Source organism: Sceloporus undulatus, chromosome 4 (assembly GCF_019175285.1).
Source record: "Sceloporus undulatus isolate JIND9_A2432 ecotype Alabama chromosome 4, SceUnd_v1.1, whole genome shotgun sequence".
Taxonomy (NCBI): domain Eukaryota; kingdom Metazoa; phylum Chordata; class Lepidosauria; order Squamata; family Phrynosomatidae; genus Sceloporus; species Sceloporus undulatus.
This window is the reverse complement of record NC_056525.1, coordinates 67,183,168-67,194,164: the sequence shown is the minus strand read 5'-3', so window position 1 is coordinate 67,194,164 and position 10,997 is coordinate 67,183,168.

The window sequence follows — 10,997 nt, the reverse complement described above, 5'->3', positions numbered from 1 at the left end:
GCTTTCTCTGTGGTGTAGCAAATCTGTATGAAACTGCTGTGGCTTACTATAAATGGCAAAATTATGAGGAACTACTGAGGACAGAGCTTTTAGCAGAAACAGAATTTGCAGAACTTCATAAACAGCTTAGTTTTTTTTTTAAAGGACTGTCATTAAATACATCTTTTCATTTAATGCTTAACATCAGAGTGCAATCAAGATGGCAAAAAGGATTAAAGAAGAAAAACAGACAAGTCAGGAAAGGCTGCCTCAGTTTGCTTTTGCCTGAGCCTAATGCTAAGGACAAGATTCCACCCCCTTCTCTACCTCCTGCTGAATTAATTGAGTGCAAACTACTTGTCCATTTTGAACTTGATTTGCAGCAAATGAAGTAAGCCCAGGAAAAAGGGGGGAAGTGGGAAGAGGAGAGAGAAACCAGGGCAGTTTAAAAGTAGCTAAGAAATTGAGGGATGCAGTGGTTTAAGATGCCAATTCTGACGATTGAAAGGTTGGCAGTTCGAGACCCGAGTGCTGCATAATGGGGTGAGCTCCTGTCACTACTCCCAGCTTCTGACAACTTATCCGTTCGAAAGCATGTAAATGCAAGTAGGTACCACTTCAGTGAGAAGATAACAGCATTCAGTAGAGTCGTGCTGGCCACATAACCACCAGAGCAGTCCTTGGACAATGCCGGCTCTTCGGATTAGTAACAGAGATGAGCACTGCAGTTGGTTATGACTAGACATTCATATCAAGGGACTACCTTTACCTTTAAGAAAATAAGGCAGCAGGGATTAATTGTAACTGTCCCTGAAAAATCAGGACAGCAGAGGCATCACCAGGAGTTGTGGGAGGTGTGGACCACACTGGGTGAAGCCCCGGTCAGTGTACATCTGGTGGGATGGTACACCCTCTGTACCAGTGAGAAAGGGTATTGCTCAGCAGCCACACCAGAGCCCCTCTGGACACTGCAGCAGTCCGTGCCCCACTGTCCCCCCTGCCCCGGATGACACCAACCATACAGACACCACTGCAGGACATTTGGAGGGTATAGTTCATGTTTCACCTGTCTCCTGCATATAACATTTCACTTTGCAATATCTTTGTTTAAATTCAACCTCTCTAAAGCTGCATGCAGAAAAGTCATTTGATTTTTTAAGGCAGAAATCACCTACAGTTACGACAGAACCAACTAACTACATGTGTAGAAAAAAGACGTATAGCATTTTGTGGCTTGTCTCTCATATTCAACTCTCTGTTGGTTATACTAGAATGAGCAATTTTTCAATGTCCTGTAGTTGATACAGAAAAACGCTAGGGAGCACCATAAACATGTTAAGACAATTTATAATCAAAGTAATTAAAAAACTAGTTTGGTGATTTGATGATTACCAGTTCAGCTGACTTCTGACAGAACTTCCTCTTTAATGTTATTCCATAGTTTTTATCCCTCTTGCCTTCAGAAAAGAAAAAATGACAACTGCTCATGAAAAATAAGGGAGAAATCAAGACTATATTAGTTTGATCAGATTACAGCATTCCACTCCCAACAAAGTACAATAAAAGATGAGACTGTGGTCACTCTAACAATATCTTCTTGTATGTATGGGGAAAATTTGAATGACTGGAATGTTTTCTCTTTAAAAGGAAGTTTCTAATAATTTCTTGCACTTGGAAAATGGGTCCCCTCCCCAGTATTAAACATATACCTAGGCAGAATCTTATCAGCTAATTGACCCATTGAATCAGTTTGTCCTTCTCTTTCTCCCATCATCCTCACAGACACATCTTATATAAAACAGAGAGAGAGAGACCCTTCTCAGTGGCTGCCACTAGGCTCTAGAACTCCCTTCCCCTCCTTGCTGTCTTTCTATCAGCAGGTGAACACTTTTTTATTCCAACAGACTTTTGAAAACTGACTGCAAGGGTTTTTCATAATGTTCTGTTCGAATGTTTTCATTTTTGCCTTTTAATGTGCATGTTTTAAATAGTATTATTTCTATAGAAATTAATTTAATTCTACAGATATCTCTATAAATATTTAATTTAATTAATGGTATTAGTGGTAATAATTCTACATTTTAACTATTATTTGGTATGCTTTTATCTTTGTGTTTTTATTGTACTTGTTTTAATTTCTTTAAACTTCCACCTGTCTTGGTTCAGGGGGAAAAAGAACATAAAAAGGAATACAGTAGGGCAAACCAAAGTACAGTGCGCCAGCATCACACACAGGTACCTTTTATGTGGCTTTCATCTTACACTGAAAGCTGTGCAACGGAAGTTGAATGGCACACACGCTGTGCTGTGCTGCACCACGTGTCATGCATGAGCCCCATTATTTTCAATGGGTTTCAAGCATTCACGCTATTTGCCTTATGCGGAGGGGTCCAGAATGGATCCCCGTGTAAGGCAAGGGCGCACTGTATATACCAAAATGTCTTGCCAGCAAGAATTGGAGCTAATATTATGAGAGGGGTGCAAGTAGAAAGGTTATGCTTATGTTTATTGAACACCACCATTGATTTGATGACAGAGGAGATCATACATAGTCAGCTATCAGAAATTAAACAGCAAAAAAGAGCAGAGAAAAATTGAGAGGGAGGCAATGTCTCACAGCCCCACAGTCATCACACACACCAACAAACAGAGAAACACAGCAGGCAGGGCTTCCATATCCAAAAAGGAGACTGCAACAAATCATTTTGCCAGATTAATAATTTGGAACACCACAAAACACCATGTGCCTCACTGGGATCATGTCATAGTAAAAGGTACAATCCCACAACAGACACTCCCACACAGTATCCCCACAGAGCACATCCCATATTCCTGTGGTAGTACCCTCATTTTGCAGGTGAATCTAAGAAGCAAAGTGGAAATTGAAATTATTATTCTTACAGCCCAAGATTGCCAGGGGAATTAAGGCTGAGTGAGAACAGTATTTTCTAACTTTGCTGTAGCACCATAACACTTCATAGGATGTCATGGGTGTTACCACTACCTTGTATTATGATCTTTACATGGGAGTGAGTTTGATAGACAATGGCTTACAATAAAAAGCTCTAATAAGGCCTTTCAGAGCTGTCACTTTTTCTTCCTTTATTGGTGAAATACAACATTACAGATGGAGGCTTCCACCTGACATGTTATGAAGAATCAGACAGTTGAACAATTACAAACTAAGATATTCGAGTAAATTGATCCATTCACTAACAGGCTTTATCTGTTGAACGTTTTAATCCTATACATGCCAGCTCAAAGTTAGTCCCACTGAAGTCATTGTGTATGGCATAGTCTGATATCATTTTGTCATGTCACCATCCTAAGGAATCCTGAGGTTTATAGTTTAGTGAGGTACTTAGCATTCTTAGTTAGACAGTGCACTCTCCTGAATTATATTTCCCAATTTACCATGAGAAGAGGTACTGGAAGTACTTGATGTGCATTAAACAACCAGGTTTTCAGCCAGGGTTTACACATACTAAAGGTAGGATACAGCAGCCCAAGGGTAATATAGTGTTTTTGTTATAGTTACCAAGAATTCCCTTTCAGTCTCGATGTTCTCCTGCAAGAGGGATGTTCTGACTCCTACTCAACTGCCATAGATTATCAGTATAATGTGTTGACTTCCAACAATACTATGACAAGGCTTATGCCTTTAAAATGTATTATGCATACTTCTTTACTTTATTTATATGCCTTTTTCCCAGCAGTGGATTCAAGGTGACTTACATCAAATAAAAACTAAGTACAGGTAAAAAATTGTTAATATAAAAGTTTTTATTTTAAGAACAACACAACAACAATTCTCTTTAGCAACACAAGTTAAAAACAGTTTAAAGACACATTTAAAACATAATAAAAAGATACAGACACAATGCACCCCATTAAATGTTCTGCTTGTTGCAACAAGTTAAAAACCAAAGGCCACTGAGAAAGTTGACCCCCATGTCCTCACTGGTTGTGATGGTGGAGGGAATAAGAGGAAAATAAAAATCAGGCAGGCTCAGATATACCTTTCATGTGACAGCAATTTAGATAAGCCTCTCTGAAAAAGTGAACCTTTTGTTTTTGCAGTAGTGGGACCCTGGTTCTTTGATAGTGATTACTGAATATGCAAAGGTGGAGAGCCATTGTACTAGAACTCTCTAGAAGAGAATTCCAACTGCTTCAAAAACCAACATGTCTCAGGATTCTTTACACTGGAACCTTGGCAGTTAGTACTGCACAGAAGGAAGCAGGGTAACCTCCATTTGAATATCTTTTACCATGAAAACCCCAATGATGAGAAAATCCAAAATGAAACAAGAGTTAGGGGCTGTGCAGACTGCCCCTAAGGGGTGGCCTGCAGCTGCCTTCAGCTGCGCCAGATCAGGGCCACAGCAACCGCATGCTGCGGCCCCAATCTGGCCTTTCCAGGGTGCAAAAAAGAGCCACAAAAAGCGACTCCTTTTTGCATCCTGGAAAGGGCGTGATAGCCATGGCACTGCAGCTTTAAGGCGCTCCTTTGATGCTGCATCATGTGGATGCAGCGCCAGAGGAGTGCCGTGATGCCGCATGCCGTGTGGAGCAGCGTGCGGCATCATGCCTCCCTGGGGGCAGAGTTGGCTGTGCATCATGTGGACGCCATGCCCCGACCCTGACCCCAGACTGGCCTTTATGGCCCGTCTGCATAGACTCATGGTGCCAGAAGATGAGACTTCCGGGTTGGATGGCACTCAGTGAACTACTGGGGTAGAGCGGAGGGCAACTTAGAGTAGTGCTGTGACTAATGATGTAATTGGAGTCAAGCCAAAAGGATGTTCAGCTATTGACATGCTGAGAGGTGAAAGGAAAGTTCAAAGCTGAACAACACATATTATAGGAATGTGAGAAACATGAAATAACAAAACATCCGACTGGCCATGTGCATAGAATGGAAGGAACTAGCTCCCAACAGGCCAAGGCTAGCAAAAGCAGAGAATCCAAGGGAGGAGGAGGCAACCAAAAAGGCTGGGGAATAACAGTTCTACTATTGTTATTATTTTTAAAATTATTCAAATTAAAATTATTAAAAATTACTAAAATTGTTAGTGTCACCACTAGCCTTTTGTTATAGCTGTTATTACTGAACGTTTGTTATTAATGAATTTTATAATAATAAACCGTTATGTTAAATAGTAACTTGTGTGTTCGTGCACTTTGCTGTTTTTTCATCAAAACTTCTAACTTCCCACTTTCCCAGCTGCTTTTAATAATGTACCGGTTTCTCTTCCACTTTCCCCCTTTGTCCTCAGCTAATTATCCCAATTAATCATTTTCCCTTCCCACTGTCTCATTTCTTTTTAAAATGCCCCGGTTTCTCTTTCTTTTTCCTCCGAGTTGTTGAGCCCAATCCCCTGAATACATTGAGCACCATGGAGAGCTCATTTCAGACTATCCAAAGTTGTCTCGCTGCTCAGCTGTCTTCGCATTTACAACATCTGTGTAAGCTAAAACTTACTTTAATGTAAATACTTCTGCATTACTGTTTGGCTCCACTTGCAAGAAACTTGCAAGAAATGATGAACAAGAGAGGACAAAGTAGTAAAAATGGTGTGTGTGTGTGGGGGGGGGGGGGAGTTAAAGAAACCCAGAGCCGATTCACCATCCCACCTGCAAAGGAGCCACCAGCTGCCACTGGTGAATTTTGCTTTGTTTGTATTCTGCTCTGGCATTTTGGCCAAGCACTGAGCTCGGACTGATGATGATGATGATGATGATGATGATGATGATGATGATGATAATGACAAATAGAAAGGCTGTTGAGTTGCTTGGGGAGAGAAAGGGTGTAAGAGGACAACTTTAAAGCCTGGTAGAGTTTGGGCTTAGGGTAACTCCAGGAAAAGAGATTCCATTTAAACGTGAGGAAGAATTTCCTGACAGTAAGAGCTCTTCAACACTGGAAGATCAGACAATAACTTGGATGAAGGAACAGAGGGCATGGTTATCAAATTTGTAGGTGACACCAAGTTAGGAGGAATAGCTAATACCCCAGAGGACAGGATCAACATTCAAACTGATCTCAATAGATAAGAAAGCTGGGCCAAAGTTAACAAAATGAATTTCAACACAGAGAAATGTAAGGGGAAAAAAAAAATCAAAATGCATAGATATAGGACTTTATCACACGGAAACCTATGTGCTTACACCCCAAAAATGGTTAAAGTGCTGGCATCCCAGAAAAGCAAGCCCGTTTGGTAATGCTTATCACACAGAGAGCACAACAAGGGGTCAAAGGCATATTATTAAGATTCCAATGTGAACTTGACTATCAAATGAGTGAGGACAAATCGCCATTGCTAGCTTATGAAATAGCTTTCAGGCACATGCTCCAATCTGTTTTTTCCTCAAGTGCCCCCCCTCCTCCTAGCCCCCATCAGGAAGGAGGGAAAGAAAGAGAGAGGGAGTGGATGCTGGGACCTCTTGTCCCTTTGCCCAGGGCTCTCTCTGTCTCTCTCTCTCTCATCCCGGCAACCCCCTTGTACCCACCTTCCCTCCCCAGAGATGGGGCTCCTTTGCCAGATTCAGGGGTCTCTCCTCTGATTGAGACATCACTGCCCAGGAGGTGGAGGAGCCACACCTAGATGGATGCAGGGACAGAGGGATGGCTGACGGTCTGGACGACGACATGATGGGACTTGTAGTTCCTCCAGGCCTGCCCATGCAGAACCGGTAGGCAAGCTGGGAGTGGGAGGGCAGGAACAGGGAGCGCCACATGTTCCAGAGCCTTGAGCCATGGCAGGGAAAAGTGGGATCAACGCAGATCATTGCTCCAGTGTGGATGCAGCCAAGTCTCTTCCCCCTCCCCTTGATTTTGTTTAATTTCCCCCTTCCCCCTCCCGTGTCTCTGCCTCCCAGCCTCCCTCCTCCTCTCCTGCTGCTGCCCCAAATCCTGGACTTTGCCTGGTCTATAGTTTTTTGTGGGGTTTTCGGGCTATGTGGCCATGCTCTAGAAGAGTTTATTCCTGACGTTTCGCCAGCATCTGTGGCTGGCATCTTCCAAGAATGTTGGCATAGAAGAGAGCTGGACATACACACACACACACACACACACACACACACACACACTGTGTGACCCTGGGTAAGGAGGAAATTCCATTTTAATCTGTGCATTGTTTTGTTGTTGGTGGCGGGGCCTCAGGGTGGGAGGATATGCAAGGAGGATTAATGTCCCCTAATTGGTGATCATTATCTGCTGGAAAGCCCCTGGTCTGTTCATGATCTGTTTGTGCCCCTCCGGCCCTAAAGCAGAAGGGAGCCAGGCAGCACAAGGCTGGCATGGGCAGAGCACTCTCCCTGGATCTCCTCTTCTTCCTCCTCCTCCTGCAGGCTTTCCAGTGTGTGTCCATGGCTGATACTCCCCGATGCTCTCCTTTTTCAGGGCACGTCCAGTGTTGCCACTATCCGGCCAAAAATACCTTCCCGCTCCCAAAAAACCTCCCAACATACCTCCCATCCTGGAAGTCCCACCCGTTTTAGCCTTCCCATAGTGCCTTGCGTGCACCCAAACCCGGAAGTCCTGTCCCCATTCTGGGAAATTTGGGGGGATTCCAGGAAACCAATCAGGGAATTTCCTTTGGGGATGATTGGCAACAGTGGGCATGTCTTCCACTTCTCCCTCCTGTCCAGGAGGAATGGCAAAACATCCTCTCCCATTGACTTCTCCCGGCAGCTATGTCCTTAATTAGAGGCAGCCAAGAGGAGGGGAGGAGCATGGTGGGGGAAGTGTGTGTGCATCCCTTTAAGGATCAAGCCTTCCTTCCTCTCCCTGGCCCAGCAAGGGACACTGCAAAATCTGAGAACAGGAGCCATTCAGAGGGTTGGTTTCCACATGGCTGGAATTACGTGAAGGGAGTCAATTTGCAAGCAAAATGGAAACGTAAATCCGGTAGTTTTGCAAATTTGTTCCTGATTCACCTCCCATTCTCCCTGGATTCTGTCCGGATTGTGTGCAGCGTCATGTGATAAGCTGCTGTGAAATTGTCTCTAAAGCCCTGAAAGACCCTGCATTGGCCCAACTTTAACCTTCTAGTTTTCCTCGTGTGATAAAGATGATAGGGTGACATTGGTCCAAATCAGAGCAGAATCTACTCTAGTTCTAAAATCAGTCAACAACATGGAAATCAAAAGAATGACCCAGAGATTGGGAACTCTCAATATACATTCCAGTCCTTAAAAAAGGGAACACAGTCATAACAGGACCATTTGCATTAATTTTCTATGCAAGCAAAGTGGTGCTCAAAATTCTACAACAAAGAGAAGTGACCAGTGGGGCCCCACAGGGCTCTGTCCTGGGCCCAGTACTGTTCAACATCTTTATCAATGACTTGGATGACAGAATTGGGGGCATACTTATCAAATTTGCAGATGACACCAAATTAGGAGGAATAGCTAATACTCCAGAGGACAGGATCAAAATTCAAAATGACCTGAATAGACTAGAAAGCTGGGCCACAGCTAACAAAATGAACTTCAACAGGGAGAAATGTAAGGTACAGCACTTAGGGCGGAAAAATGAAATGCACAGATATAGGACACCTGGCTTAAGGAGACAACATGTGAAAGGGATCTAGGAGTCCAAGCAGACCACAAGTTGAACATGAGTCAACAGTGCGATGCGGCAGCTAACAAGGCCAATGCGATTTTAGGCTGCACCAATAGAAGTATAGTGTCTAGATCAAGGGAAGTAATAGTGCCACTATATTCTGCTCTGGTCAGGCCCCACCTGGAATATTGTGTCCAGTTCTTGGCACCACAATTCAAAAAGGACATTGAGAAACTGGAGCGTGTCCAAAGGAGGGCGACTAAAATGGTGAAGGGTCTGGAAACCATGCCCTATGAGGAACGCCTTAGGGAGCTGGGGATGTTTAGCCTGGAGAAAAGAAGGTTAAGAGGTGATATGATAGCCCTGTTCAAATATTTGAAGGGATTTCACGTTCAGGAGGGAGCAAGGATGTTTTCTGCTGCTCCAGAGACTAGGACCTGGAGCAATGGATGCAAGCTGCAGGAAAAGAGATTCCACTTCAACATTAGGAGGAATTTCCTGACAGTAAGAGCTGTCCGATAGTGAAACACACTTCCTAGGAGTGTAATGGAGTCTCCCTCCTTGGAGGTCTTCAAAGGGAGGCTGGATGGCCATCTGTCGGGGATGCTTTGATCTGGATTTCCTGCATGGCAGGGGGTTGGACTGGATGGCCCTTGTGGTCTCTTCCAACTCTATGATTTTATGATTCTATGACTTTTACCATATATGTAAAGAAAAATGCTACATGTCCAAGCTGGGTTCAGCAAAGGAAGAGGAACTAGGGATCATGTAGCAAACATATATGTTGGATAGTGGAGTGTGGCAAAGAATTTCAGAAGAAAATCCATCTGTGCTTCATAGATTATATCAAAGGCTTTGACTGCGTTGATTATGAAAAGCTATGGATTATTTTAAACAAACAGGTGTGCCACAACATTTGATTATCCTGATGCTTAATCTGTTCTCAGGGCAAGAGGCTACTGTCAGGACACAATATGGAGAAACAGAACGGTTTCCAGTTAGCAAGGGGGTCTACAGCGAGCATGGCATACTGGTTTGACTATTGGACTATGGTCCAAAACACACTGCAGAAACCAGAAAGGCAAATATACCCAATATCCAAACAACAGTTAGAGCAGTGGTTCTCAACCTTTGGACCTCCACTTGTTTTGGACTTCAATTCCCAGAAGTCCCAGCCAGTATGCTCATTGTTCAGGAATTCTGGGAGTTGAAGTCTCAAAAATCTAGAGGACCAAAGTTGGAGAACCACGGAGTTAGTGGATTAAAACAAGAACAAGGTTTTTTAGTTTGCAAAGCGTGTCGCTCAGATTAGCCTAGCAATGAAATGACAGCCTCCCAACTGCTTTTATATCCTTGGCAGAACCACTGTACTTCATTCCTACGTTTACAGTCCAACATACATTTTATACATACTGTACATACATACATACATATATATATATATATATATATATAAAATACCAAATAAGGCAGAAAGTAATACCTCATACATAGACAGAAATGTCTCACAGACATAGAATATATGGAATATTCTGTAGCAACCTCTTTGTTAGACAAAGAAAATCTTCTGGTTTGAGTTAAAGTTTCCTTGAGTAATAACAATTTAATATTAAGAAATAATTTCCATTCTTGCATCTTCAACAGGGCCACCAAATGCAGCATTCAAACATGGCCTCATAGCCCGAAAAACCCACAAGAAACCATGGATGCCAGCTTCAGATTGAAGCAATTACCCATTCCCTCCATCACCATAACAAAAGGCAGCCCCAAGCAAAGTAGAAAATATGAGCTTTTGTTTGTATCTTAAGAGACTGAAATCAATGGGCCACAAATGCATTGAGGATTCATTGTGATTCATAGCCTTTCCTGAAACCCAAGAGGCACTTTGGATGGATGACCAGGGCACCAATGCAAATCACAAGCATCCGGCACTGGCAAGACATTTTTTAAAAAGGGATTAGAAATATAGTTGCTGTTGCTGCTGTTGTGTGCCTTCAAGTTTCCCACTTTTGGCCACCTCATCAAAGAGTTTTCTTGGCAAGTTGAGGCCGAGAGAGTGTGTCTTGATTTATTCCAATAGAATAACATAAATGTCGGCAATAGAATGGAGTGAAGAGTTCTTTTAATTTGTCGTCTGCTTTATTCTATCATATGTTAATGTGTACTAATATATATTATATTTAATTACTTTTGTAGAATGTACTCCACAGGCAGGTTTATCTATTTCAATTGATTGTACCTACAGCACTGTGTAAAATAAATAAAGCTTAATAATAATAATAATAATTTGCTATTATTTTCCTTTTCTTGCTCCCTAACTAGCCATAAGAGTAAAATGTTGGATGTTTGTGATGTTGTTATTATTATATTATTATTATTTGTGGTGTTATATTATTATTGTTTGTGATGTTATTATTATTAAAATATTATCATTATTTGTGAAGTTATA